Source organism: Manis pentadactyla, chromosome 14 (assembly GCF_030020395.1).
Source record: "Manis pentadactyla isolate mManPen7 chromosome 14, mManPen7.hap1, whole genome shotgun sequence".
In the NCBI taxonomy this organism is placed as follows: domain Eukaryota; kingdom Metazoa; phylum Chordata; class Mammalia; order Pholidota; family Manidae; genus Manis; species Manis pentadactyla.
In genome coordinates this window covers 61,608,200-61,635,664 of record NC_080032.1, presented here as the reverse complement: position 1 = coordinate 61,635,664, position 27,465 = coordinate 61,608,200, and the positions used below count along the sequence as shown (strand labels likewise).

Here is a 27,465-nt window from a genome sequence, read left to right as displayed (position 1 = left end):
AGGTTTCCAGAAATGTCGGGCACGTTGCACTGTTAGCATCCAGGGCAAAGGGACAAGGGGACTCGGGAGCAGAGGGGCCCAGGAGGCCGACCAGTCAGGCAGGCTAGGTCAGCAACAGCCCCGCCCTCGCCACCCGGGCGCCCAGGCAGTCTGAGGTCCCTCCCGCCGGCCTAGACCCCACCGCAAGGCGCGCACATCCCGGAGGGCGCCCAGGCAGCGGCGGTCCGGCAGCGGGGCCTCCACAGCCTCCCCCTGTGCGGCCGGGGCTGGCCCAGCTCGCGCGAGGTCTGGCGGAGAGCGGCGGGCGAAGCAGCCGGCCCGGCAGGCGGCGACCTGACGGCTGTGAGCGGAGCCGGCGGCGCACGGGAAGGCGGCGCCTCCCAAGGTACGTGGAGGAGCGGGCGGCGGGGCGGGAGTGAGCAGACGTGCGCGCGGCGCGGGAATTCCAGGGCCGGAGGCTGCGCGGGAACAGCTGGCCCCACCCCGCCCGGCCTGCCGGGGCTCTGCTCCCTCGTTGCTCCTGGGGGAGGCCGGGGCGCTGGGGCTGAGCTCAGGAAGCTACCCTTCTGCGCCGCCCGGACGCTTCGTTCCACAGAAGAGGAAGCAGAGGCTCTGAGGGGTGAAGTGACTTGCCCAGGACCTCAATCTAGAACCCAGCTCCCTACTTGCAAGTCAGCGCTGCCGGGGGCCCTTGCCACGTGGGCCAAGACAGAGGGGCCTGTTGCCCTGTGTAGAAACAAAGAACTGGGAGAGACAGAGAGTCAGAAAGAAAGATAACCTCCCAGAGCAAAGGAAGGTGGTCAGGAAGTGAGCTGTCCTGGGGTGCACTTCCTCCCTGGCCCCATCTGTGGTGTGGTGTGCTGGGTGACTCAGCTGGCCGTGCTGACTCTGGCCCAGGTGTGTGTGTGTGTGTGTGTGTGTGTGTGTGTGTGTGTGCGTGCACGTGCGTCATGCATGTGGATATGTGTGACTGTGTATGTGTGTATATGTACATACACGTGTGTGTGCAGGTGCGTATGTGTGCCTCTGTGTGTGCACGCGCAGGTGGTTATGTGTGACTGTGTGCACGGGCGTGCACAGGAGTGTGGTGGATATACCCGAGCATGCAGGAGAGCCCTCTGAATCCATGTACTTGCCGTGTACATGTACACCCCTTACACGCCGTGAACTTGTCCTGCCCCTGCCCCGTGTTTGGCTCTGACGAGGGTATCAGGAATCCCAACGGCATTAGTTCTGTGCAATAGATTCCAGAGGGCAGAAAGGGCCATGGGAGGAAGGACCTTACTCCTGAGTGAGTGAGTTTCCTGATGGGAAGACACCGACATGTCCCAAAGAATCGTTATCAAGGATGAGGGCCGAGGGGCCTGAAACTAGTAGCTTACTCAATGTAGAAGAGCACTTTAGTTTGAGCGCCCAGGGTTCCTGTCCCTTTTTAGGTGAAATTAACATGCATGACCTCGTTGGGTTTGTGTGGACCACTAAATGCTGCTCTGGGTACATTTCTTGAATGATGAATGAGAGGCTTCATGTATGAGAGGTCCCTTCATCTCTCAGGACTAAATGCCGGGAGTCCAGGGGAGTGTGGAGGAGGGAGTCACTCTGGAAGGAGCAGACTGCGAGGGCATTCTCAAGTGACACTAGGCTGGGACCTGAGGAGGCAGGCCTGGGCCGTCCAGGGGGAGGGACACCTGAGCGGAGTTGTGGCAGTGGGGTGTGTCTGGGGCCACGGGCAAGCGTCGTAGACGCTGTGCTGAGGAATGTCGGTGGGATCGATGGTGGGAGGTCTGGTGTGCTGGTCGAGGGAGCCTGAACTTTATTATTAGGCCTGGGATATTTTGACGGGTCCTGAGAAGGGGAATGGCGGTGCTGGAGCTGGGTTCAGAAGAACTTGTCATTTGGCAGCAGTCTGGGATGCATGACAGGGAAGGAAGGTGCAGGAGGACAACTGGGAAGGCGAAGATTGCAGTGGCCATGTGGGGGCCTTTGGGGACAGAGAGGAGGGCTCTACCATAGCCATTTCTACGAGGGGTGAGGCAAGGGTGGGGGGATAGTCTGCTAACAGCCAGGGCCCGCGGTGGGCATCTCCACCCAAGATCTCATTAGATCCTCCCAACAGCCTGATGAGATTATTACTACTGTCCCCATTTTGTAGAGGAGGAAACCAAGAACCAGAGAGGTTAAACAACTTGTCTAGCATTACATAGCACATAAGAGCTGGGTTAGGGATTAGAACCCAGAGACAGATGGAATAGATCCAGTCGGGTCACTGAATAACGTTCAGAGGCCAGAGCAGAGGAAGAGACTGTGATGGCCGTGACTCCAGTTCCAGGGCTGGGCAGGGGCCCCTAGGGGCAGGGGCAGGGTGGAGGATGCTGGGAGATGTGTGAGCCTCTGGTGGTACCTGGCACTGGCTCAGGGGCTGTCGTGGCCCCCAGCTCTCCAGCCTCCTGCTGGGAATTCGCTGAGCCTGCCTGGGGAAAGAGGGGTGGAGCCTGAGGGCCGCTGGGAGGGAAGGGAGAAGCCGGCCTGGGAGTTGGTGGGGCTTCCCCAGGGATCTGCCATGTCGGCCACTTGGTTCACCGCCCTCCTTCTCCCTTGCTTTTCTTCCACACAGAACAATTGCATATTTGGTCTCCATGCACAGGAGGCTCAGGCATCTGCCATGACCCTTGGGTGAGACTTAGTTCGGGCTCTACTGTCCCAGGCCTTGTTCCCTCCTGTGTTACAGCTGTAAGGAAGGATAGGCCGTCCCAAAGATGTGAGATGTGGTTGCAGAATTTGTGCGGATTTCACAAGTGCCATTGTGGATTCTAAGAATAGGGCCAGGACATCTTGCAATGTTTAGCATCGGGGTGGTCCAGGGACAGTGTGCCCTATTTTACAAATGGGGAAACTAAGGCTTCAGAGAATCATGGTCCTGTGCCAGTGGTTAGTGGGTGGCAGAGAGAGGTCAGGGCTCCTGACTCTCAATTTTCTCTCTCCACTGCCACATGGGGAGGCCCGCTGCTCAGAGAGCAGCCTCCAGGCTCTCCCCTAAAATAGCCTTTGGGGTGGTTCTTATAGACAGGCTCCAGCACTGATAGACCATTTCAAGCTGTTCTTCTCTTTTTCCTCTTAAATCACACACACACACACACACACACACACACACAAGCTGCTCTTCTCTTTTTCCTCTTAAATCACACACACACACACACACACATGCACACACACAATGGCACATTATGTCCACTCATCATCTAGTGGGCAAATAATTACCTGAACATCTCAAATTGTTTCCTTTCCTCTAACAGAAATTTGGTAAGGTGTAGTTTAGGTACAGCCAGAAAGTGTCCCATCCGAATGTGCAGGGTCAGGGGGAGCCCTCAGGGAAGTCAGGAAAGCACTAACAGGGAAGAAGCAGGAAGGAGGGGATGGCTGTGGAGAGGGGAGGAAGAGGAGGACGGGAGAGAACAAGGAAAAACAGGGTTTGTGTCCCAGACAACTCGGGGGCCCGGCAGAGCTGTATTTGGGGACCAACACTTTGGGAACTGGGGTCCCCAGTACTCAGGCAGCATAAGTCAGGAAGATAAACAGCTTGGCAGCCTTGTGATTTACTGTGCAACCTGCTCCCTTTGGAGAGTGAAAAAGAGAGAATTAATAATGACATAATGCAGGATGTTCAGGGCAAACCGGTCATCATCGGGACAGAGTAGGCACTACTGTCATTCCCATTTTTAGGAAAGGTAACTGTGGATCAGAGGGGCAGAGTGCCATGCCTGTGGTCACACAGCCAGTAAGTGGCAGGACTTGAACCTGGGCAGTTTGGCTGACCCAGAGCGGGGCCTTCAGCATCACATCACACTGGCCCCCACTCACCAACAGCATCAAGACAGGGAGACAGCCCTCCCACTTCCAGGACCCAGCACAGGGCCTCTGGGGCCCTTGTTTGCCCTTCACAGCTGTGCTCAACGGTCAGCTCAGCCTGACAGCATCTGATGACAAAACCAGTTTGTGGCCGAGGCTGCGGGAGGGAGGAAGTACCTGCTGGCTCTGGCCCCAGAGGTCCTGTCTCCTTTGCAGCGTGGCCTGGCACGCATCTCTGTGCTCCAGTCCATCCTGGTCTTGTGGCCACTCTGCCCTTTTGGATGAACCCACCAGCTGGGTCAGACCTAGAATGACACTTTTGAAGGCCAGTGCTGGGAAGGGACTCCCGAAGGCCCTCGTCTGCTGGGGCAACCAAGGGGGTCACTGTCCGATGGACAAAGTTCCATTCAGGGGCCTCTCCCAGCGTGAGGATGTAACATTTTCTTTTGTGACAGATTGTTCTGGAAACAGTGCATGCCCTTCATCAGTTTGCTGTGGCTCCGCCTTCTCAGAATGTCAGCAGGCTTTTTCTTTGTGGCCTGTTTGTTGACACATCCTGGATGGGCTGGCCAGGGGAGGCATTCCCCCGGGCAGCAGCCATCTGGCCACCTGGCACCGCCTGACCCTGGGGACAGCTCCAGGCATTTCTAGGAGGTGCAGGGAGGTGGGAGCAGATCGCTTCCCACGTGGCTCAGATTCCAAGGGCCTCTGTCCCACTGAGCCTGTGCTGAAGACCCCTTATTCATACACATGGCTGCCCTGCCCTGAGAAACTGTGGGAGGTGGGATCGCTGCCCGAGGCGAGGGAGCTCCAGCAGCGTGGAGGGGTTGGCTTAGCACCCAGCCCTCTGCTCCTCGTGCTCCCCCCATCTGTGCAGTTCTCTGCCCTACTGCGCTCAACGGAAAGGTGATGGGAGACAGCACACCTGCTGTGGGTGTGCCAAGACCTACAGGATGAGCAGGTCATGCCCTCCCACTCCCCAGAGCCTCCATTTGCGTTTCTGGCCAGGCAGCTGCCTGAACTCCCGGTTTAACCCACAGCAGCACAAGGGAGAGTAGGAGGCTGGCTACAAGGGCCCAATTCCCAGTGCGGACGATAGGAAAGTCTCCTCTTACCTGGGCAATTGGCTTATTTTCACTTGATTTATGTCAGATCGAGCTCAGTGCTGAGCTCCAGGATTTTCAGGGGCCTGAGTGGCTGGTGCTTTGCCGCATTGTATCCACACAACCACAGGCCCGCGGACTGGGATGGGAGGTTTGATTGGCGCTGAGGTGGGAGGGAGAGTGACTTCCTGCAGCCCCGCCCTGATCAACATTAACTTCGGGGCCCCTTTTCTCCCTGCACCTTGAGGCCGGATGCACAAATACGCCAGGCATGGATGAGAACTTGGCACAAATGGACCCATTCAATCCTTACTACAGACTCAGGAGACAGGTCATTCTTCCCATTTCACAGACAAGGGAGCCAAGGCTCCAAAGAGGCCATTCAGCTAATGAGAAGCCAAGCTGGGATTTGAAACCCAGCAGCCTGGTTCCAGGGCCAGTCCTCGACCATTCCTCAGCCTGCTTTCAAAATGCCAAGTCGGGGGTCCAGTTCCACTCTAACCAGTCACTGTCCTCAGGATGCACCCTCTCTACACCTGAGTATCTTTCCTCTCCAGTGGCACATGGGCATAATTGCCTGCCCGTGCCTCTCGGGTGAGCTAATGGGTGTGAAGAGGCACGGCGCGGTGGGGAGGGCTTCCGGGTGCGCTGGCTCTGGTGACTGCATGTTGAGAGTTTGCACTGAGTCCTGTTGGCTGGGGGTCCCCGTCCCCTGGTTGGTCCTTGACAGCGTGAAGTTCCCCAGAGGGCAGGGGCAGAATCTCTCTCCTAATTAGCACCTCTGCTTACGAAGCCCCTCCTGTGCCAGCTAAGGGACCCCAGGGGATCTGGCTGAGGAGCAGAGGGCACAGATCCTTCAATCAGCTTTCACAGTTGCCTTGGAGGGCTGATCTAGAGAGAACCGATGCTGGTCATTTATAGGCAAGCCGCGTCAAGCATATTCCTGTGGCTTCACCAAGGAAGTGAGACTGGAGCTGGACCTGGGAGAATGGGCTGACTTCTTCCAGGCAGAGAGGGAAGTGGCACGCCCTGGAGGCAGGGAACATGGGCAAAGGCATGCTGGTAATGGTAGGGGGATGCCACTGGGAAATGTGGCCAGGCCCAGGCCACGGGGCATTTGCTGCAGCCATTCCCTGAGGCACAGGGACAGCCCATGGTGGTGCCAGGTGAGCATGCCCTTCTGGGGACATGAAAGAGGTCAGAGGGCTCATGTCAAAGGTCACAGAGATGCTGGCCAGAGAGACTACACCTGTCTTCGTCCAGGGTTTGTTTTTCTGTGGGGAAGGAGGAGGTGGTTTGTCAAAGTTACTCTTCGTACAACCTGAGCAGAATGGGAAGTCAGAGGCTTCTTCCCAAGGGCAGGGGTTTTCTGAACCAGATGGCAGCAGCCTTGCCCCCAGGTGAGAGCGGGGTAGGGAAGGAGAGGACGTCCTTGAGGTTTCATTCTGTTTTGTCTGCATTACGGCCAGAAATTACTCTGAGGGAGATGCTGTCAGGAAAGACAGACTGCTCTGTGTAAGAAGCTCTCTAGCTCTTTCTCTGGCACCATGTTCTGTGGTGGCTTTGGGTTTCCAAGTGTTCGGGAAGCATGGATGGAACAGACATGCCTGGGAAGGACCGGCTCTGGGTGATGGAGATCCTGACTCAAGGAGCCTTCGTCGTGGTGTCCGGACACACGGACGCGGCCTTCCCTGCCAACACCCCCAGGAGAAGACAACCCCAGCTCTCCTTTATGCTACTTGAGTTTTAGTGTTCAGTGGGCTGGGAATTGGGTGTTAAAACATTGTTAAATGTTAAAACAAAACATTGTTTTGTTTTTTAATTTTTTTTTTGGTAACTTGGTCTTTTTTATTGGAGTAAAATATATGTAACATAAAATTTACCATTTTAGCATTTTTAAATGTACAGTTCAGTGTTATTAAGAACACTGACATCGTTGTGCAGCCGCATCCACCGTCACCAGAACTTTCCCATCTTCCCGGCTGATAGGGTTTGGGACCAGCCCCGGCTCCAGGGGCGCCGTCGCCTCGCTGCCTCAGCCTCCCCCTGCACAGTGGCCTTGCCCTCAGGGTCCTCTTCCCTTGGCCAGTCTTTCTGCTGCTTTTCTTTGACTTTTCTGGCTTTTAATTCTCCGGTTCAGACAAACGAGCTTCAGTGAGACTGCCCGGCTTTGGGCTGGGCTCTGTGATCAGCTCTTCATACAGTACTTTGTGTATTTGTCCTGGTGGTGTGATCCGGTGGCTGTTACCGTCCACCTTTCCAGATGAGGAAGCAGCATCAGCAATGTCACGTACCCAAGGCCATAGTCATTTCAGAGCCAAGCATGGCCAGCCCTCCCTCACCCATGAGTGTCCATCCTAGAGGGTTGCTAGAATCTGTATGGATTTCAGTATGTCTCGTGTGAACCATCTTTCATCAGGATTCTTAACTGGAGCCTTTAGCCAAAAAGGATTTGCTTGAAAATAGCGTAATTGCATACCATAGATAAACTGCTAATGGAATTCAGCAAACTGCTAAATTAAGCTTTTCAACTCATTAAAAACATACTATGAAAGTGTGAGTTTAGCTCTGACCATGGCTCTGGCCAGCACGGGGCTTGGTCGCCATGTCAGTTTGTTCCTGATGGTGCTCCGTCGTGCTTTTCTGTCCCCTCTGGTGTCTTGCTGTGGCTTGACCGTGCATTTACTCAGGGCAAGGTAGTTTATTCCTGGGGTGTGGTTGTGCTGTCTGCAGACATGGCTGAGTGTATTTCTTATTTCTCCAGCAGGCATTCTTTCTAACGTTTCTATCTTCTGTGATGTGTCTCTTTGGCACGTTTCTTGCATGTCATTACCTCCTCTGAGGACTGCATTCGCTGCTGTTATGTTCTCCCTGCACTCAGAAATTTGGGGTTTGCCTCTGCTCGGGGCCCAGGGTTCAGCTTCATTAGATGTTGCTTAATGCTGGGAATGAAGTCAACTGGAAAAGAAGCAAAAGGCACAGGCAGACCTTCGCAGGGGCCTCTGCAGAATCAGGTCATTTACTGAGTGCCTGCCATGTGCCAGACACTCCCTAATCTAGAACCTCGAATCCCATTTTTTGGAGGAAATGAGGCTCAGAGAAATTTAATAACGTGCTTGGGTTCACAGATCTTGTTCTGGGGTAGCACCTGCACCATGGCCTCTTCACTCATGCTGTCCATCCCTTTGCACCAGACTGGCTCCCTACAAAGGGCTGACCTTTGGGTTGTGGGGTCTGCTTGATTTCAGAGCTCTGTTAACACACCTGTAAAATGGGAGCAGGATCCCCTGACTCCTCACTAGTGAGCTGCCCCAGGCGCAAGCCAGTCAGGAACAGAGAGGTGGAGAAAGCCAGTTAAAGAGCCTTCTTCTTTAAGAAGCTTCTAGAGCTGCTTCTTGACAAATGCGATGTTAATACATTGAAGCACAGCTTGAATCAGAAACAAAGGCAGAAAAGGAAGTGCTAAGTGAAATGAATGTTAATGAAAAAAAAATTACGAGGCCTCCGTTATGTAATCACACATTGCAAACTAAAAATATTTTTTTGAACACACAAGCCCTATTTACTGGAGTTAGAAATAGAATAAAAAGCTCTAATTTGTGCTGAATAGCAATCACATCATACCGCATACCACATTTGAATTTTCTGACATTTTAGGAGCTAAATCAATGTGGTGTTATTGAATGTTAATGTCAAAAACCAAAGCCAGAACAGACTGACAGATGCTTATTGAGCACCTACTGAATACAGTGCATCGTACGGGAAGGAAAACAAAGGCCATAAAACTTCTTTTGACAGCACGTGTGACTCTTGCCAAGGGGGCAGGGCAGACTGCATGCTCTAGAAGGAAGTGGGCTTAACTCGGTAGTGAGAACTGGGCTGGGCCTTCAAGGCTGGCAGAATTCAGCAGACAGGTGGCGTTGGGGAGTCCTGGTGGGGGAAGGTTGCATGAGGGTCCTTTACTCCATTCTCATAAGCAATGTCTGAGGGCTATTCCGCATGGAAATTAAACCAGTGAAGTCCTGTCCAGGCCGTAAGACATTCCTTAACCTTCCCAGCTTTTCTGAGGGCTGCCTCCTCCTTCTGCTGGTCTTCATGAATGCAGCTTACCATCTGAAAGGTGTGAGGGGCCAGGATGTGATTCTGATCCTTCCATTTTATGTAGACAGAGATTTCCTATAGAATGAAGCACGGCTGGCCCTGCCTGGACACATGAGTGTCTGCTCTGGGAGGTTTCTAGAATCTACACGGGTGTGTGTGTGTTATATGGACCGAGCTCCATTAGGATGGAGGTGGTGTTCAGGCCCCTGCAGAAGGTGGTGGGGCTGTGGAGTGGAAGTAGGTGGGGCTCTGCTCCAAGATTCACCCTCTTTGTACAAAGCTACCCCCCAGGAAAGCCAGCTGAAGCAGACAGTGAGGGGACGCGCAGGTCTTAACAATAGGCTTCCTACTGAATTCCTTTGTGTCTGCTGCCTGATTTCTCTCCAGCCCTGGTTGTAAGGACAAAGGCAGCTTTTCTCAGTTTGCCACATCTGCTGCCTGGTAACATTGTCTCTACCCCTGCCTGCCTGGGTCCCTGACTTGTTCACTGCCACGCAGCCCTGCCATGCTCTGTCTGCAGCCTGCAGTCTCCCGGGCTGGGCCGTACCAGAGGCACTTTAGAAAGAAGCTCGTAAGTGCAATGACAGTCATGGCTGACAGCTTTGCCCTCACCCCGAGAAACTCCAGGCTGCTGGGCTTAATTAGTGCCCCTGAGTGTGTTTTCCTTTTCTGGCCTGACACAAGCTGAGTGACTAGGCCGTGCCTCCTACTCTGCCCACCTAAACACAGATGCCAGTCTGATGCCAGTCCTGGCGTGGCCCTCTCAGGATGCAGTTCTCCAAGGACTCCATCCCCGAAGCTGGAGCAGGGAGGCAGATCAGCCAGGGAGCTCGGGCTGAGCAGGCTCATGGCAGGAAGAGCTTTGCCACTTGCTCACCGAGGGTCCCAATTGCCCATGAATAAAATCACTGCTCTTCATCTCTCTTAGGCATTTGAACGGGTTGCTCTTAGTTCTTGCAGCCAAGTAGTTTCCATCCATTCATCGGGTTGGGTGAAATGAACTTTTTGCTTCATTGGTCACTAAAATATGTCCATGTGGAATTGGCCCAGGCTTCAGTGCCTTTCCCAGTGGGGTGAGCTGCACATGCAGGGAGGGCTGGAGGCTCAGCTGGTGTCCAGGATGCTGAGCCTTCCAGCCACTGAGAGAAAGTGGGGAGGGTCCAGGCTGATGGAGCTGTGCCAGAACCTGGGCTCTGTTTCCATCCAAATGCCATGGAGACCCCCCAACAAGCAGACCGGGAATCTGAGGCTTTGCCATCTTCTAGAGACAACCCACATATCCTGTGGATTGTGTCCTGATATCCAGAGCGTCATTCCGCCTTTTGCAAATATTTTCCCAGAGGTGTGGAGAGTTAGAGGTAACCACCCAGAGGGTAGGACAGAGGACGGTGGCTGTCCTCCAGGGCTGGGATGTGTGGCCAGACACCTGCTGGCTTAACCTGTGTAGGTTCAACTGAACTTTTGTTCACCGAGTGCCTCCCCTGGGCAAAGCCCCGAGCTACAAGGCAGGAGTATTATCCTCCTTAATGCAGAGGGCAGGAGCTTAGAAGTTAAACCACTCGCTCAAGGTCACACAGCTGATAAGTGTGTGATCAGATTCCAAGCGCAGACCCTGGGGCTGCAGAGCCCCCTCCTAACAGGGTCAGTTATAGGGCCTAGTGGTGACTCCTCATGTTGATGGAGCTCTCTGCAGGTTCCACACAGTCCTCAACCCTGCTCCTCAGCCCTTAAAGCAACACAGTGAGGTGAGGGTTATGCGGGGCATTAGGGACCCAACTGAGCATATAGATGAACTCTCAGGTGTGGAAACAGTCAATTGTAAAATGCTCTATAAATATGATATAATATTTGCCTCCAGTTTACAGGTTGGGAAGACAAAATCAGAGCGGTTAAGTGGCTTGCCTAGGGACACATAGGTACCAAATGGCAGAGTGGATGCCATGCCAGGTCTTAGAACTTCAGATCTAGTGCTATTTGTATCCTTGACACCATCAAGGGAAGGTTGGTTCTGCATTTATCTGTCCCCTCCCCTCCCCTGCCCTTTCCCCCAGGTCCCTGCCACCTGCCAACTGAAAATTAGGCAGAAAGCCTGAAGGAGACTAAGGTTACTTTTTGAACTGTTGGGAGAATGTTTTCAGCATAGGGGATGGGGTGCACGAGCTGCGGCGAAGGGTTGTCCGTGAGCTGCTCTCTCCTGTTTGGCAGAACTCCAGGGAACGGAGTGGGCAGGAGAGGACCTTTTGCTCTGTGGATGGGCCAACACATATTTTATGACCTCATAAAACTGAGTTACTTAAAATCTGTGAGTTAAACTGGAATCCAGGGTATATCCCTGGGGCTTGTGTGTATTCATGCAGTATTTTTAAAATAAAGAAATCATAAATATTTTGTTTGGAAGATCTTAGGCTCAGTACTGAAAAGATGAAAAGGGAAACATTGCTAAACATCAGCTCTGTTGTGTAGATTCATACAACATGGAAAAGCGCCAGAATTTTACCTCCCACCTGAAGCAGAGGGAGTAATCCTTTGTTGTGAACAATGTCTTACTTACTTGTTTATTTGTTACTTTTTGCAGGGATAAGAAATTAACATTTCTTTCATACACTGGAGATGCAGAAGCTGTGTTGGGAGCATTTATATGTGTTTGCTTATTTATTCCTCACAAAAACCTTGCCTGAGTGGCATTATTACATGAATTTTTAAGATGAGCATTCAATTTCCCAGGTAGTAAGAAGTAACAGCAAGATATGAGTATAAATACCTGATCCCAACCTGTATTATTTGCTCAACAACAGACTGAGAAAATCCATTTCCATTCTTTTTGTTCTTCATTCCATCTTTGATCTCAGATCTGCCGTCTAGAACTCTTTCCTCCTGACTGAAATACATCTTTGAAAAATGTCCTTTAGTGAGGGTCTGCTTGGGGTAAACTAGTTTTCTTTATTGGATGCCTTCATTTCTCTTATTCTTATAGGATATTTTCTTTTAAGTGTAGAATTCTCAAATGACAGTTACTTTTTTTAGCACGTTGAAGGCATTCTGCTTGTAATCATTGAAAGATAACCCATCCTTTTTCATTGGCTGCTTTTAAGATACTCTCTTTGACTTTGGTGTTCTACAGTCTCACTGAAATGTAACTGGTTGTGGATTTCTTTTTATTTATTCTTCTTGGAGTTCACTGGCATTGTTGTCTCTCTCCTCACTTTTGGAAAATTTGCATCTATTTGTTCAAATGCTTTCTCTCTCTCTGAGGTTCCAAATAGGCACATGTTAGATTCTATTTTTCATGTCCTTTTTGTTTTTTGTACTTTTTGAGTCTTGGTCTTTCTGTGCTGCATTTTGGTCAATTTATTTTGACCTCGTGTCCAGTTCACTACTTCTTTCTTCAACTGTATCCAATATGCAATTAGGTCTATCCACGTTTGTAATTTCAGTTATTTAATTTTTATTTCCAAAAATTCTCTTTGGTACATTTTTTCAGGTTTTCTCGGTTATTTCTCATCATTTTTTTTGTTCCTTGTACATATTTGCAAGCTTGTCTTTAATTTCTTTAATTACATTATCGTAATTTTAGTGAGGACTACAGTGAGGATATTCCATTATTTGAAGAAGTCCCTGGCCAATGAATTCCCTACTTTCTTGCCAGTTCATTGACACTTTTACAAACATTGTTTTGTTTTGTTTTTAATTTAATTAATACAAGATTTTCAGTTGTTTGCAGAGGAAGGGTCAATATAAGCACTTAGCCAACCATAGTGCCAGAAGTAGAAGTCTTACATATTTATTTAAAATTGACAGAATTTTGAGAGGAAAAAGTGACCCAAGAGAGGCTGGCCTACAGGACCTATAATTGCCCACACTGTACTGAACGCATCTTATGAACACCCTGAACAGTGCATGAAGCGCCTTCATCAGAAGCCAATCATCGCGTGGCTTGCCCAGCCAACGTGCCAGAAGGATGGAGACCTGTTCTGCTCCTCACTCCATCCCCAGAGGACTTGGCACCAGAAGAAGCACTTTTAGACTTCCTATCAGAGGTAATAGCTTGATCTCTAAGGGGTTGGAGGCCCCCTTAGGAGAGGAAGACTTAGCGATCGTCCTGCAGTGGCTGCTGTGAGCCCTGAAGAGCCATTGGGACTTGGACTTACCTTTGCCTGGAATTCTGGGGTTACGTGTTCTTCCATCCCATTGGGCCTTCAGGAGTAACCAGAATGGGTGTAGAGGGGACCACAGAGCCCAAGCTGGTCTCAACCTCTCCCTCTCCCCACTCAGCACATCCAGGCCCTCAGTGCTCTTGATCCCACCTTCTATGTGGTCTAGAATCTGCTCAGCACCTCCTCATCTGCCCCCACTCTGGTCTAAGGCCACCACCTCCGCCTGGACTGTAGTATTTCCCTGACTGGTCTCGATGTATCACCCCCTGTTCTTCCCCTCCCCTCCCAAATTCATTCCCCAAAAGTAGCCAAAGCCATCTTTTATAAAATGCTGATCAGATCACATCTCTCCCAAACTTTTGGGTTTAACTTCAGGGCTTTCCTACAGCTGCTTGGGGGAAGCCCCAGATCTCTAACCTGGCCTGCCAAGCCCTGTCCTGTAACCTTGTCTCTAGCCACTCCCTGCTGTGTTAAGATTGTGCTGGCCACCGTGGTTCCTTCCCACCTCCTGAGCACAAAGAACCTCGTTCCCCTTGGGGGTGTTGGCGCCTGCTGTTCCTCTCCCCGGAAGCTCTCCGTTCCCTTGCCTGGCACACTCCTACTCATCTTGGGGGACTCAACTTAAGTGTGCCTTCCTTTGCCTTATATCCCATCTGGGTTAGTCCTGTTGCTCTGCATTCCCCACAGCAGGCTTTCTGTATGCCCCCATTTCTTCATCAGGGCACTTATCTCAACCTGATCTCATGATTATTTTGTAATTTCTGTTTATTGCATGTCTTCCTCCAGTACTTGGTAGGAACTGGAGTCATGTGGGTCTTGTGCATCACTGTATCTCCAACACAAAGCACAAAGGCCTGCACCTGGTAGGTATTGCTCATCTAAGAATAAATCTATGAATGAACCTAGCTTCCCATCCATCCCTCAGTGGAACTGCTCCTACTGAGTTCTTCTGTGACCTCCTCATTGCTAAATCCACCATTTTTTCACAGTCCTAATTCTTGGCACCTCTACTTGTGGAGCCACTGTCAGCCATCTATTTCTGGAACGTTCTCCACCTTTCCTTATCCTTTGACTCTGAGACAACATTCTTTCCTTTGCTTGCTTCTACCTCTCTGAGCTCTTTCTCTGTGCCTCCTTTGCTGTCCTGCTTTAGGTGTACCTGAGGTGTTAGCACCCTGTTTGATTCCAGCCCTTCTACACAGTCTGTGAGCAGCCTTCACTTTATCTATGGCTTCAGCCATCACATTTATGCTGGTGAACCCCAAGCCCCCAATCCTGCCCATGAACTCCAGATTCTTCTTTCTCACTGCGTTCTGAAATTCCTTCACCCTGATGTGCCATGGACACCGCAGTCTCGCAGTTTCCAACTGGGGCTGATTATGTTCCTCACCAACTTGTTTTCCTCCAACATTTCCACTCTGGCTAGCTACTTTCACCACCAGCCTAGCCTTGAAGCCAAAAGCCACGGAGTCACCCTGGATATCTCTGCCAGCTCTGTATCCCATGTCCAGCTGCTGTCACAGTCTCTCCCTGGAGTCTGTCTCTATCCGACCTCTCTCTGCACTGCCGCCCCTGCTGTTGCTTTCCTGAACCATGACTTCCCGCCTTACTGGGTCCCTCATTCTGGCCTCTTCTCTCTTCAGTCCATTCCTAGCATTAATGCCAGAGATCTCACCCCAAAGAACAAAGCCTGATCATCCATTCCCCTGCTTCAGCGCCCACCTTCCTCTCCGGTGCCCATACAGTGAAGCCCATTCTCCTTAGGCTTTGTTCTTCACTATTTGCCCCATCTTGCTGACTTTTGCTTCTCTTGCCACAATTCATAACCTCTGAATATGTCCCCCCTTCTCATTATGTGTTAAATGTGTCAAGCAGGGGTTCCCAAGTCTTAATGGGCATCAAATCATGTAGAAGGCTTGTTAAAACAGAATGCTAGAGCCTAACCCCTGGGGCTCAGTCCCTCTGAGATGAGGCCCAAGATCTGATTCTGTAACAGCTGCCAGGGGCTGCTGGACTGGTTCTGTGACCACTGTGGGAACCACCAGTGTAGACTGGCAAAGAGCATGAGCCCAGGAGCACGGCTGCCGGGGTCCAGTCCTGCTCTGCCGCTCACTTCTGGAATCGCTGGACCTCTGCATGCCTCAGTTTGCTTTCCTATAAAATGGGCTAACAGTATGAGCTACCCTGTAGGCTTCTGGGGAGGATTAAACGAGTCAATACTCAGAAAGCACTAACGCAGTGGCCGGTTCACTGTAAGCACCCAGGAAATGTCAGCTACCACCATTGTTTATTGTGATTTTTATCATTATTCATGTCCTTGGCTGTGAATGTCTGCCTCCCTCCCTTCTCCTGCTCACAATCTTCTACCCTTCAGAATTTTCTTTTTTGAGGTGTTTTGCTAACATTCCCCCACACCCCAGGTCTCCCTGGGCCTCCCCTCTGTGAGCTCACAGGCCAGTATACACAACCTGGGCGCTTGCCACGTGGCGGTGCCCTCCCTCTAGCAGTGGGCCACACCCACTGGGCTCTTCAAGGCTTCATTTTTGAGTCCCCACCTGGTACATTATAAGACTCAAAAATGTTTGATTAATTAAATGACTGAATTGGCATGTTGTAGAATTGATTACTGTATTGAAAATATGATGACATGTGTCAAGTCGGAGAAAAGACTGAATACCAAGAAAAGGTGGGGAGAAAAGAATGATGTGGAAGTTTTGGGGTGTTGCAGCCTCTGTGGTGGGCTTATGCTTCAGGATTATGGTCCTGTGGTCTTGGGAGCATCTAAATGCACATCGCTTCAGATAATCGTAGCTGCAGGTAGAAAAAAACGAACTCATGGACATAAACATAAAGATATTTATTACTTGTGTAATAAGAAGTGTGGAAGAAGGTTGACACCAGTGTTGTTCAGCCCAGTGGCTCACTGATGTCTGCAAGGGCTCAGGTTATTTCTGTCTTGCTCTGCTTTTCCCTTATGCTTCCCCTCATGGTCACAATGTGGCTGCAGAAGGTCACAATGTGACTGGACAAGACAACATCCAGACAAGGAAGAGGTTCCTGCATCCCCCTTTTTAAGAGCCAGGAGAACATGTCCAGAAACCATCCCAGGAGGCCCCCAATGTCTCAATGGCCAGAGATTGGTGGGCAGCCACCCCTACCTTACCCACTGGCAAAGGGCCTATGTTTGTTTTGACTGGAACAGGCCCCTGAGCTGTGCATAATAAAGTCGCTTGCTCAGAATGGTGAACAAAATTGGAGTTCTCTTAGAAAGGAGGGAGAACAGGAAGGATCAATGTCTGCTTCAAAGCTTCACCCAGCCCACAGCTGGGATTTATTTGGAAAGTCACAGGATGAAAAGTAAGTGGCTTCTAAGGTCTTTTCTACCCTGAGAATCTAAGGAATTACATGAAGTCAAAGTGAGGAGACATTTCCTCTGTCGGTACCACCTGCAGGTCATGCCCTGACCACCGCTGCCCGTCAGGCGACTGGCCTGGAGCCACAGTCAGGTCATCGGGCTGCTTGTCAAGGGTGGGGCAGCCGCGACTTCTTCCTCATATGCCCAGCCCGGTCTCTGCCTGGCACTCAGCACAGCCACGTCTCTTTCCAAGGAGGAGTCGCACGAGGAAGCCTGGGCAGCCAGACCCCAAGGACCGGGACACAGAGGGAGCTCCAGGAGAGTTCAAGCAAAGTGTGCTGCCTCTCCCAGCCCCAGATGTGTAACTGAACGTGAGGCTTGCTTATGGTAAGAATCGGAGGCTCCTAGTGGCAGGGTTGAGCGGCAGCAGCCACCTGCAAGAAGGCTGGGCCAAAAAAGCAGATGATTTGAACAGTGTTACAGGAAACAGTATCTCTGCTAGGGGTCTCTGGTTTTCTGTATCTCTCAAAAACTCTGCTAGTCAACTTACCAAAGTGGACTCCCTGGATCACACGTTTTCAAGATATCAGATTCTTGGAGAGCCGTAGAATAGGCTCATTGTCCCTCAAGGGTCTGCCTCTCTGAATAGGAAAGAGAGCTGGTGGGAGAGTCTTGGACCAAGGGTAGCAGATAATGATCGTGGACAGCAGTGGCCATCCGCGGGAGCGAGAAGCTGGGCTTCCAGCCAGGAGCAGTGGTGGCAGCTTCTAGAGACTGCCTACCTGCCTGACACTCTGAAGTTTTCCCAGGTGTTCCAAACACATGTATCAGAAGCAGCTAAAATGGAATAAATACACTAGAAGATGGAGTCCAGCAATACAGTGGGATTTAGTTACAGGTAACTTCTATAGCATCCACGTGTGTGTGTGTGTGTGAAGTAACACTTGGCCACTACGATATATAATGTTATATTTTATGTGTCTGTCTTAAATCTTCAGTCAGACTGTCAACTCCTTGAGAGCAGTAATGCAATACTGTTTCTTACATTCTTCACAAGGTCAGTACTCAGTAATGATTTTATTGGCTGGTTTTTATGACAAACCTGTCCAATAACACTTGACCAGCCCCGGTCCTAGAATATTTGTCCATTAGGGCAGAGGGGTCATTGGTGCCTCCGGAGTACCTACCTTTGCCACTTGAGGTGCCAGTGTGTGCATTTCCGAGGGCCGCCATACAAAGTGCCCAAACTGGGTGACTTAAGACAACAGGAATTGACCGACTCACAGCTCTGGATGATAGAAGTCCAAAGTCAAGGCGTCAGCAGTGCCGTGCTCCCCTCTAGCCCGTAGGGAACCCTTCCTTGGCTCTTCCTGGCCTCTGGTGGTGGTCAGCGACCCTCACTGTTTCTTCGCCTGCAGCTCCAAGCTCTGCCTTCCTCCCCAAGGGCATTCTCCCTGCGGGTCTCTGTCTTCACGGGACTGTCTTCTTATGAGGACCCTCGTCATATTGGCTTTGGGATCTTAACTAGTTACATCTGCAGTGACCCCATTTCCAAACAAGATCACATCCTGTGGTCCTGGGGGCTAGGGCTTCAACATGTCTTTATTTAGAAATCACAGTTCAATCCAGAACACCAAGTGAGCTCGTTCACAGTGTGGGGCAGGACACACAGAGGGCTGGGAGTGAATATTCGGTGACCCTTGGTGCTGACTGGGACAGGCAGGGGCGTCAGCGTGTCGGCCGTTCCCTCAGTGTTCTCCAGGGGTGCTGGTTGGAGCCCAGCTGGACACCCTGTGCCCCTGCACTCCTGCAGAGGGGCTCCACCCTCCTAATGGTTCTTTTTATAGGACAAGTTGGGGAGCAGACCACTGGGGTTCCAGGCAGCCTTAATTTTTGAGGGAAGTGGAGGGGTCCCAGCTCAGCCATGGAAGTCACTTCCCCTCCCCGGGGAGAAGGGCTGCCAGACCCCACCAGCCCGCGGCCAGGCAATTCAGAGGGACTCCCCCAATTAGGTCCCTAAAATTAGGACTAGTCTGCTCTCTTCTGGCACTGAATGTTTTCCCATTCAAATAACAGATTATTAAACAGCCTGCTTATCTCTAAACCCTTGGCTGCCAACTTTCCTGTCTCCTCCATTTAGGACCCCTTAGTGCAGAGGCTATAAACCCGAGACCCACAGGCCATTTGTAGCCTGAAGATGGGCTTTGTTCACAGTGGCTGGGGTTCACAATGTTTTAATATTATTTTTTGAGTAGACAATATAGTCACATAGCTCAAAAATAAAATCATCATAGTAAGATAACTAATGAACTCTTACCCTGGCCTCCATCCGCCTGTCCTGCCTCCTCCTGGGACAGTAACCACTTTCATGAGTGTTTTGTATGGCCTTCTAGAGTTTGCAAATACAGAAGTCAGTATAGTTGTATATTCTGTTTCCATCCCAGTATTTCTTATGGAGTTAATAGTATATTATATGTGCTTTAGTTTTACCTGTTTTTTTTTTTTTTTACTTAATTTACCTTGTTCTTTATGTGAGTATGTTGAGAGCTTTTTCATTCTTTCTGGTGAAGACAATTCTTTCTTGCATGGACACACCAGAATTTATTCAGCCAGTTCCCTGTGATGGACTCGGGGTGTTTGTAGTCATTTGTGTTTATCACAAGTAATGCTGCAGTAAATATGGCTGCCATTTTCTATTGTACCTCAATGTATGTAACACTTAAGAATTCTGGGATATCTTTGCATTATCAAAAAGACTGGAAACAGTGGGTTCTAATAACTCTATGTCGGCAGCTGGTTGGATAGAGTAACAACTGACTCTAAGGGCCCCTAAAATTCAGACTAGGCATCTCCCTCCACTTCTCGCCCTCTCTCTTCCATTAAGGCTGCATGTTGGCTGCCACTGATCAGCATGATTGTGCTGTTTTTCTCGTAGTAGATTAAGAAGGAGAAGGAAATTGCTCTTGTGCTCATGTCTCTTCCAGTTGGAAAATGAGAGCCAGGAGATCATTTTCAAGAAGAAAAGGAGAGGGCAGATTTCCATGTGCATGCGACTCTGCTTCCTTTGCACTGGACGAACTGGCCCCTCTGTGCCGTCTGGGCACGCGGGTGCAGCCCGGCCTCGTCCTGTCTGTGCCTTTCTCAGCTCAGAGTGGAAGGGAAGGCACTCTGCCCACTGGCTGCTCTAGCACTGCCTGGGCAGCTGGCTGGGGACAGCAGTAAAAATGAACAAAACAGTCAGAAGTACTGTTCTATTGCGTGTATTGTTTCACCAAAGCCCCAAGAGGAAGTGGTTCTCCTACGTCCCATTTCACGGACAAGAGTGAAGTCACTTGGCCAAGATTCATAACTCATTACACAGCAGAACTAGAGTCTAAACCCAAGGATTTCTGGCTCTAGAAGCAGATACTTGAACTAATATACTGCACTGCCTCCAAAGTCTTTAAAAAAGGAGTGGCTCACAGTGACACCTTTCGCCTTTGAAGTTTGCTGTCTGTGGTGGCCTGGTGACAATGGCTGTGACAGAGCAGAGAAAGCCTCTCTGAAAATGGGTGGGATGGTGACTGTCCCAAAGGAGGCAGGTAATGAGGATGTGTTTTTGTTCTCTTAACAAAGGTGGAGGCTCACCCTTTATGGTCTGTCACACTGAGTAAAGTAGAATTGGCTCCATTACCTCCTTTGCTCCTTCAGTCCCCAAACACTAATGCAGCAGCTTCTGAATGCAGGGCACTGTGCCAAGTGTGAGAGAGAAGGTGACAGAGACACACCCCGGTCCTTGGAGCCTGTCAGCAGAACACCACTGTGTCAACCTGATAGATGTGGTACTGGGGTGATACGGATGTGCAGGGCCGGGTCCTGAATGCCACAGAAGCACGAATCCACCGTGGAGTACGAGGGTGGATGATTTCCAGCTGTCTTGGGTCTTCCCCATCGCTTGATGTAGGAAGGAAGCGAGGGCCCGGCAGCGGAGGCTGCCGGCGGAGGTGTCGAGCCACCCTGCTCCCGCAGCCAGGGGGAAGCTGACAGTGCCTGCCGCTCTGGACACTGAGCTTTTTCTCGATGGACTGGGTCAGAGTTGAAAGGTGGGCTGAAGCAAACCTCCTTTCCCCCTTGCTCCTCCCAGCTCAGCTTTTCTCATTCCTGGTCATTTATTTAGTGGTGGCCGAGCTGGGGTGCCTGCCTGTGGGGCACTCACCTTGGGTGTCAGTGTTCCACTAGAGGGACAAACTCCTCTTCTCCGGTGAAGAACCACTAAGCCCAGCCAGCTGAGGCAGCAGAGGACAAGCTCAGGAGGCCACAGGTCCTAGATCACCGAATTTGACCTTTGAAATCAACCTCAGTGAAAGCATCTGCAGGCAGGGGCTTCTTGTCTCAGGGTTTTTATCGTTGCCGTTTATCTTTCTCCCCAGGTTTGCATGCAACACATCTGTCATCTCTGTGGCAACCTTAGAAGAACTGGGGATTTTGCATTCTGTTTATTCTCTCTCTGAGTGTGTGCTAACCACAGCAGCCTGCAGGCACAGGGTGTAGGGAGGGAGCCGGTTGCTCTTCTTCAGACTCTGTGGTCTTTGGGGCAGATGGCGGGAGTGGTGAAATTTACAAAACAGAAGTGTTGAAACCCTGTCCAAGTGGCTGCTGGGGATCCGTTGTTTGTGCTTCTGTGGATATGTAATGGAAACTGAACAGGAGATTCAGTCCTGATGGAAGGCAGACAACACGCATTTCTAGGGCCACAGCTATGTGCACTCTGGGCTGGCAGCTGTGTGGCGGTGCCCGAATCCCATACCCTTCTTGTCCTCGAGTAACTTAGTGACAAGAAGATAAGCAAAATACATAGTTGGCTTCCCTCTTGGGCCTGTTTCCTCATTCAAGAAGTGAATGAGTTGGGTTTGGACTTGGTCAGTACTCCTAATGGGCATACTGCCTCCAGGAATAGTGACTCACAAATGTTAAGGGTGTGTAGGAGTACCCCAGGGGTCCTATTGAAAAGCACATTCCCTCCAGGTAGGTCTAGCCCAGGGCTTAAGATTCTACACTTCTAACACATGCCCAGGTGCTGCTGCCCCAGGGGCCGTAGTGCTTTGAGCACTGGAGCCCAGGAGGGCATTTTGGAATATGTGGGGTGGCTTTGAGTGGCCACACCACCACCCAAGAGAAGCCCCAGGCATTTGCTGAGTGTGAGCTAAGGATGCTAGTTGTGATTCCATGTGCCAATCAGCCCCTCAGCAAGGAGCTGTCACCTGCTCTGCCAAACCCAACCCAGAAGCGTCCAAGTCAGTAACCCCTTCCCACAGAGTAATACCGACAGGTTTCAGAGAAGGTAGGGCAAAAGCCCCGTCATTTAGGGACAGTTGATCCGGGAAGAGATTCTTAAATGGAATCAAGAGAAAGTCTTGAAATGATTGGATAATTTCCCCGTGCCACGCATTCGGTCTAGATGAGAGCGTTTGCAAACATACCTCTCACTGGAAAGAGTTTCAGCGCAAAATGTAGTTAATGCGAAAGCTAGGAAACCACTTGCAGATTTGTGATGGGAGATTGGAGATTTTGTCTCGCAGACAGAGACATAGGACAACACATTATGAAATTAGCTGAGGTACATGAAATGTCACCATCTCAAGAAAGCTCTTGAATAAAGGCTGTTTTTAAAATAGTCTATAGTCTAATGCATGCTTATATAATTGTAGTACAATGAAAATAAATCTCTTGCAAAACTGAGATAGTACAAGGGTTTACTTTGGGGCTGCCTTTGTTTATCATTCTTACTCTGATGTCTCCTTGGAGACCTACCAAGTAACCTCCAGTCCCTCCTCCTCCCCCACTGCCTAAATGAAGAGGATATTGTGTCAAAGGCCTTAATGCTGAAGGCTGAACATAAGCCTCCGCTCTGCAGGTGGCATTTCCAGATCGGAGACATGTTTTCCACGATCATTTGTCACCGCCCTGTCCCATATCTCAGCACAATAAATTATTATGACACTGTAGTTATATATAAGGCTTAGCTCATGATTCCCAAGAAAAATACACTTGTTTGTTTTCCTACTTCCACGTTAGTAATTTAATTTGCCCTGTTATCCCTGCCCCAGTGACGCTTATTCCTCTCCCTGTGATCACATGCAGACAGGGAAGTGGGGTGGTATTTCCCATCCTGACATTTTTCCTTCTGCTGTCCTCTCCTCTTTTGTTTCCTTGTACGCCTTATGCAGAGGGTTAAATCTAATCTCATCTTTTCCAAGTAGGCTAAGCATGGACTGCTGCCTTAGTGCTCCAGGACTGTCATGTAGGAGCACTTACATATTGCAACATTTATTATTTTGTGACAAATTGCTTTCCTTTTCCTTATTTATATTATAATTACAGCTAAATTATGCATATGGTTCCACTAATTTGTCTAGAAATTTCATTTCAGGTAGTAAAGAGGGCATTTCCAAATATTTGTTGTAAAAATGGGCCTTTAGTTTGAAGAGGGTGGAACTCCAGTGGTTACAGGACTCTAAGATCTCTGACTTTCTTGGGGTGACAATTAAAAAACGGTAGATGATGGTCTGGTTTGTGACTACACTGAAAATAATCCTGGCGGGGAAAGCACTCCGTGAAAGCCGGCATTGACCATAGTGCCTGCCTGCAGGTGACCTGCGTGAATTTCTCCCTAGGCCGTACTGTAGAGGCCTGGAAACTTAAAAACAAAAACCAGCCAATCAACCCTCTCACATGCCTCACACCTTGACCCACCCAGGATCACTGGAAACTGAATCTCTGCATCGACACACACACACACACACACACACACACACACACACACACCAAAAACCAGATGATTATAAAGAGTTGTGGCTGTGGAGAGTCACAGCCCCGGGTGGGGGGAATGGTGAGAAGATCTACACTCTGCCAGCACGATGTACGAGACCCTATCAGAAAAGGGTCTTGGCCAATGTAATGGAGTTGCAGGTCTCCAGATGGGATCATGTTGGCCATCCAGGTGGGCCCCGCATCCAAAGACAAGCGTCTTTATAAGAGGAACACAGAGGGGAGACACAGGGACCCATCACACAGAGACAGCGTGACGGAGCCATGGCCTGGGAATGCCTGGAGGTGCCCGAAGTCAGAAGAAGTAAGGGATGGATTCTTCCCCAGAGCCTTGGGAGGGAGCACGGCCCTGTGGACACCTTGATTCCAGACTTCTGGCCTCTAGAACAGCGAGAGAATAAATCCCCGTTGTTTTAAGTCACCTAGTTTCTGTATCAGGAAACTGACTGCCTAAAGGGTGGGTAAATTTTGGTAAGAAGGAAGGAATATAGGAGTTCTTCAGATATGGAAACAAAATGAAAGACAGCTAATAGGCATGGCTGGAGGGAGAATGTTGTGGGGACAGCAGGAGGCAGCTTTCTCAGAGGAGAGGGAACTAAGTCTGTGGAGATCCCTGGGTGTGCATGGTTCCTTTTCCTAGGAAACAATCTTCCTGTCTGTTCTGTCCATTGTATTTCGGGGACTAGTGTTTGCCACACCTCCTTTGGCCACAAAAGGCCAAGAAACAGGAAGTGAGTTTGCACTTCATTCCACAAGCCCGGGAGCCACTGATGGTGCTGGGGAGGGAGCTGGTATCCGCTCCTGGTCTGGGGTTGCCCGTCTGAACACCTGACGGCAGTGCTAAATCACGTGACTGGTCCCTGAAGCCATTCTGCTGTTTCCCCTCCTACGGCCCCAGCCTGGCTCTCACCAGCTATCCTGCCTCCAGAAGTAGCTTCATGAGTGTGAGCAGATTCACGGGATTCCCAGTCCCAAAGTCTGGGTACTGGTGCTCTGTTACTGGGTGGATCTTCCCATGTCTCAGCTGTTGATCCCCAAAGGAAATCACATTGTTCCTATGAACTCCAGAGAGACCATCCTCAGCCCACCGCGATGGATAGGAGCAGACAGCCTCAAGCATGTACAGTGCCAACTGCCCTTCCTTACTAAGCAGCCAGGGACCTTGTGGAGGCACCTCGTGGGCCCTGCACCATGCCCTTCTTTTCACACACTAAGCAAGGGAAGTTTTCATTAACAATGGCCCTGCAACTGAGTCCTCCCTGACTCCCGGCACACAGCAGGAGCTGAGGGTGAGAGTGCCTGTACATGAACTCACTAATCCAGCTGCTGGGTCTTATGTGTGCATTTCCCAGGCATTGTTTATAACAGCAAACAGGACCAGGATTGTGGGAGCAGAGAGGTCACCTTGAGAACGATTGCCTTGAGGGTGGAGGAGCAATCAAATGTTGCCTAGCAAGAACCATGGCGGGGACTGCAGTGTGCAGAGCTGGGGGTGGGGGTGGGGCCCTGGCTTGGATGCCGAGAGAAGAGGGTTCAGAGGGGAGCAACCGACATGTGGTTATTCCTAGTCTTCAGCTGTCTGCTGCGTTGAGGATGTAATGTTATCAGAGCTGAAGAAAGGGCACAGGAGGTCTTTCATTTCATTTTCTGGAAATGCATGTCTGCAAAGGAAGGATGTCTCTTCCTTCCATGGACACCATGCTCTGATGCTCTCTGGTCACTCTTCTAATGTTGTGGGAGAGGCTGCAGAAAGCCAGGTGCAGGTCAGAATGGAGCTGTTGGCCTCAAGGAGTAATCTTGGGATCCCCTGGATAGGATGCCCTAATGGAGGTCATTCTGGGCATCCTCCTGCGTTCCTGGAACCCCAGCATGGATTGTGAAGGAGGAGGGCATCTTCAAGTGACGTGGGGCTGAAGTTAGGGAGCAGGGACGGAGGAGCATGGCTCGTGTGGAGTCTCCGCAGGGACTTAGCTGCCCCTTCTGGGCCTCAATCCCACTGTGCCCTTGAGGCAGAGGACCAGGGAAGGGCTCCCAGCGCAGCAGCAGAGCATTCTGGATGCAAACAGTTTCCAACTTCCACCACTGATCTCCTCCTATTTGCAAGAAAACCTGAGGGATTTCCCCAGAGTGGATGGTAGGGAGTGAATAAATCTGACACTAACTGTCCACCTGAACTGAGGGGAGAAACAGCGGAGTCCAGAGCAAGCAGGAGATTGGCTGCTTCCAGCACCAGGAAAGGGCATGCCCAAGGCCGGCCAGCCTCCCATGCAGCATTTGACTGCTGCTTCATGCTTGGCACTGAAGATGAGCACTGGGAATACTGCTGGAAACAAGATGATGCCCCAGCCTCAGGGAGCTTGCTGCCCAGAAGCAGAAAGCGATGCTGACTAATGGCACACACGGTACTCACTACAGGGGACATGGATGCAAGGGAGGGGTACAAAGTCGATGAGAACACACAATAGTGAACCCTGTCTGGAGGCGCTTGCAGGTCATCTTGTCCAGCCCACTCAATTTACAGATGAGGAAACTGAGGCCAACAGAGGGGAAGGAAATAGAGATGTCCTTGTTAGTGATCAGGGTGGGGCTGGACCCTGCTGCCGACGCCTGGGGCCAGGGAGGCGACTCACCTTGTGGTCAGGGCCAGTTGTCAACATTTTCCTAAGAATATCCAACTTCAGGAGCTTTTACAGAAATGCAGTGGATGGGAGAGTGACGGGGCTGCCCTTAGCCTGGGGAGGAGCTCTTTCCACAAGTCCTCCCTCTGATAGGCAGGAGCTTTTCCAAGGACTGGGCGAATCCCTGTGAGAGCTGCTTGTCCCTAGGTTGACATCAGAAATAATACATATGCTGGGGGAGGTCAGGAATCAGCACCACCTCCTCCCTGCCCTCCTGTCCTTGTCCACAGCCCCTTCTCTGTGCTAGGCTGGGGCCCTGCAGCTGCTCCCTGGTCTACTCTCCCTATTTCTGTGATGTCCTGGCTTCTCTGAGCCTGGCTGTATGACGTTGGGCAGGTTGCTTAACCTTTCTGAGCCTTGTGTGTCAACGAGGTTATAGGTAGAGTCAGTTAAGACAATGCTATTTTGCACCTGGCATCGCGCCTGGCACGTATTAACTGCCTAAAGTTTTGCGGGGCATGGACATGAATAGCAACCAGTACAATGCAGTGTGGTGCGTAGAGTCCTAGCACCGAATGCAAAGAGTTGTAGGGACACAGAAAATAAGCCACTAAGTGCACTTGGTCTGGCATTTGAGGCCCCCGGGCCCCTAGCCCTACCTGTCTCTGTGGGAGTTTCCATTCATATGTCCTCTTGCACTTTCCCAAGTTCCCCCTTCCCATTGTCACCCTGGCCTCTCCTCTTCTCTGCCCAGCGCCACCTTCCCGCAGGGCCATGCTCCACAAAACCTTAATTTATCACCCAAATTGTGGTCCTTATAATTTGGTGAATTTTCTTGAAAAACATTTTATTGTATAAGCAATATATATTTATCATAACAAGAAATATCAGAGAATATAACGAGTAGTAAAGAAGAGAAAAGGACCAATAAACATTAGGGTTTATTTTCTTCCCACCTTTTTTTGGTGCACCCACTCTCACACACATACACTTTTACACCCACACACACTCGTGCACACACACTCATGCAGTAACACACATACAGTCTCACACACTCTCACACACACATACACACACACACACACTCTCACACACACTCATGTACTCACACATTTCTTGCCTTTCCTCATTCTGCCTTACATTCCAGGCTGTCACGTGCATCTGTCTCCATTAGACTGCAAGCTATCTGCGGGCATGCATAATGTGTCCCTCACTTTTTACCCCTGTTGCCTAACACAGTATCTTGCACTAGGAGCCCCTCTGCAAGTGCTGGCCAAAGAGAACTGCTAGGTAACTGGCTTTGGAAGGCTGCCCAGCAGTGTTTTGAGGAAATGATTTGCTGTCCTGGTTCTTGCAGCTTGTTTACGTCTCCTGTGCCTTTCTCAGGCACCAGTCACTGCTGGCCAGTCCCCTGCTCGGCCGGCTGGCAGGGGAGAGGAGTAAAAATCCATAACAATTCAACACGGGGCTGGGACACAGGC

The 27,465-nt window shown here is 50.6% G+C and overlaps 1 protein-coding gene across 3 annotated transcripts in view; it reads left to right on the top strand.

Moving 5' to 3' along the window:
• The first annotated feature begins 327 nt into the window (after positions 1–327).
• Positions 328–27,465, top strand: part of CRACR2A (calcium release activated channel regulator 2A) — a 120,492-nt gene continuing 93,354 nt past the window's right edge. The window contains exon 1 of one of the 3 annotated variants that reach the window (XM_036908400.2): positions 328–385. The gene's annotated coding sequence lies outside the window, so the exon portion shown is untranslated. Of the gene's footprint in view, positions 386–16,404; positions 16,947–27,465 lie in introns of those variants that run through there. The other 2 variants (XM_057491513.1, XM_057491511.1) reach the window with 2 other exon arrangements.